Source organism: Paramormyrops kingsleyae, chromosome 10 (assembly GCF_048594095.1).
Source record: "Paramormyrops kingsleyae isolate MSU_618 chromosome 10, PKINGS_0.4, whole genome shotgun sequence".
Classification (NCBI taxonomy): domain Eukaryota; kingdom Metazoa; phylum Chordata; class Actinopteri; order Osteoglossiformes; family Mormyridae; genus Paramormyrops; species Paramormyrops kingsleyae.
In genome coordinates, this window is record NC_132806.1 from 6,113,635 (window position 1) to 6,116,580 (window position 2,946).

At 40.4% G+C, this 2,946-nt stretch overlaps 1 long non-coding RNA gene across 1 annotated transcript; it reads right to left on the reverse strand.

The window, feature by feature from the left end:
* Positions 1-242: 242 nt before the first annotated feature.
* Positions 243-2,609, reverse strand: LOC111835848 (uncharacterized). The gene is made up of 4 exons (XR_002836300.2): positions 2,454-2,609; positions 2,250-2,306; positions 1,334-1,426; positions 243-817 (listed from the first exon to the last, which is right to left on the reverse strand). It is a non-coding gene; the product is annotated as an uncharacterized lncRNA (long non-coding RNA).
* Positions 2,610-2,946: the final 337 nt, after the last annotated feature.

Genomic DNA, 2,946 nt, shown 5'->3' on the forward strand with positions numbered 1-2,946 from the left:
ACTCAATCTGCTGAGGATAATCAAGACTGATAAGATCTCTATTGACTTTTACTGACGTACTGATTTTACTGGTTTGTGTGGGTAAGTATATAATTTGTTAGGTGTTCATTGTTTTTACTCAAGTATACATTTGAATGACAGAGTTCCATGTGTATGAGAATACTTCAGGTATGTGACAAAAACAAGCTCATGTGTGGACAGGTGTACAAAGTAACCATTTGGGACAATTAATTAATGCTCAATTATCAGTATAAAAAGACTTTATTAACTCAAAATGCTCCTATAAAAAACACAAAAGATACAGACTTATTTGGCTACAGGCTTATTCATAGTACATTCAAATGCTTCATTTTCATAATGCCATTATCTGAAGAGTTAGAAATCACTAACAAAAATATAATCATCTGTATAATTTCTAGCAATATAAGTGGTGCTCATACTATGATATTTTCACATTTGTTCAAACTGCTGAAGTGCAAAAAAAGACAATCTATTCTATAGCATCTGATAAACGAATCTGCAATATGCTGGCTTTAGGTGCCAGTGTTACAGGAAAGGCTGGCTTCACCGCTTACATGCTAATATGTTATAGCAACCTACCCTTTAAGATACACACTGGAGCATGAGACAACAGTAATTAAGATGGACACTATAGCATGTGGGAATGAAAAGGCATGCTGGGTATTAAGGATTCCAGCCCTTTCCTGCAGCCTCCTTCTTCAGATTCCCCTCCCCTCACTACATCAGGCCAGGGGGAGTGGGATGGAAAATTTGACTTTTTGGCAAAATTTCTGAAGGCTGTGATTGATTAACATATCTGCAAGAGACAGACAGAGCACATTGACTGTAAATTACTGGCTTATCTTAAAGCAAGGTTAAAAGAGGTTAATACAATAAAAGCACACCCATGTCAATATTTTTAGGGTAGCACATTACAGACCATCATTAATACTGAGTCCAGACTTCAGTCAGTGACACAGGACATTAAAATAAAACGAATCTGCAAATGGCTGATTTCTTGGTCTAGTATTTCAGGGAGCAGAAATTTTGCACTGTAGCCTTTATAAGGCAGCGTGAAATGTATTCTGGCTGCAAAATATTTTAGTTGAATCCAAAACTCATTGGAATAAATGTTCAGTATGTTCAAGATTCACTGGGAAGAGCGCCTGGGATTCACTGAAATTTCCTTATATGACTTTTCATACCACCTTACACAAAACAGTTTTTAAAGAACATTTAGTTGTTCAGTACAGGATTAAAATAGCTCAGATTAATCACTACATTTACAAAAAAGCACCATCCCTCCCACCATATTATTAATGCAACAACTCACTATTGTGCCGCTGATTGCACATACAGCGTGCTAACTCCCTTTGTTCCTTTGGAGACAACCCCTTTTTGCAGATCACTCTCATTTTGGGGGTTACTGTATGAACATATCAACAGAGAGAGAGAGAGAGAGAACATTACTTGTGAAAACCACTTCACTCATTGTCTTATATTTCTTGCCAGCCACTTAATTGACAAAGAAACAGTCCAGTTTGCATGGAGACATCTTAAATGACATGTGTTTTAAAGGCGGATAGGTTAAGCTCGACCCCAGACTGACAAACACATGTACACACACACACACACACACACGAGCGGGTTTACCTATCCTTATGGGGACATAATGTCCCCATAACGTGATAAATTTCCATTTTTTTTCCCTTATGGGGACCGGTTTCCTGGTCTCCATAAGGGAAAACTCTATTTTATAAAAATCGGTGACTGCTATGAAAAAACTAAAAATGCAAAAACTCTTGTATTTTGTTAGGTTACTTATGGTTATGGTTAGGACAGGGTGGGGGTTAAGGTTGTCATAGTTAGCGTTAGCATTTTTCTCATTGAAATGAATGAGCGGTCCCCATAAGGATATGTTTACCCTACATGTGCGTGTGCACCCACACAAACACACACACACACACACACACACACCCACACAAACACACACATACACACACACATGCACCCACACAAACACACACATACACACACACACACGCATGCACCCACACATACACACACGCATGCACCCACACAAACATAGACATAGACACACACGCACACACACATGCATGCACCCACACAAACACACACACGCATGCACCCACACAAACACACACACACGCATGCACCCACACAAACACACACACACACACACACATGCATGCACGCACACCAAGTCAGCCCTGAAGAGTCACACTTACAGTGGCATTTGCATGGGGACAGCCATGTGCCCTTCAGCGACGATCTTTGAGACTGGGCTGTGGAGCACAGAGGAGGTTAACCTGGACCATTCACTTTCAATAAGTCAATATATCTGTATAATCAGTGTTAGTAATACAAAAGCAGCCAGGTGACATCAAGAATCATACAGTGGACCTGGAAAGCGGCTGGGATGCAGCTCCTACCTGTGTGGTCGCACCACAGAACAGCCAGAAGCACGAGGATCACGCTCACACAGAGAACTCTGGTCATGGCAACAAGTAGTGCACTGCCTCTCTTTTCACCTATGATCGCGGCAACTGCCCCAGCCTTCATATAAACCTTTCCACCCCCCCTTCTCCCCACATGCCTTTAACATGGAGTAAGATCATGTCCATCATAGAGGCTCGGGGCTAAACAAATAAGTCTTGACAAGTTTAGAGATATCCAATCTTACACGCATTCCATTTCCACTGTGGTATTTGATATGGCCTGTGTTTACCTTTGAATTGAGAAAGTATTCATTAGACCATAAAGAAAATCAAATCTAGTTTTTTTTTCCAAGATTCAAATGACACCACAGTGAAACTCTAGTGCGTTAAATTATTATTATTATCATTTTGTGGGTGACATGATCGTTTTGTTACCTGACACCTCCAGGGTTTGGGGATTGAATCGATCTGTGCTGTGTGTGTTTTA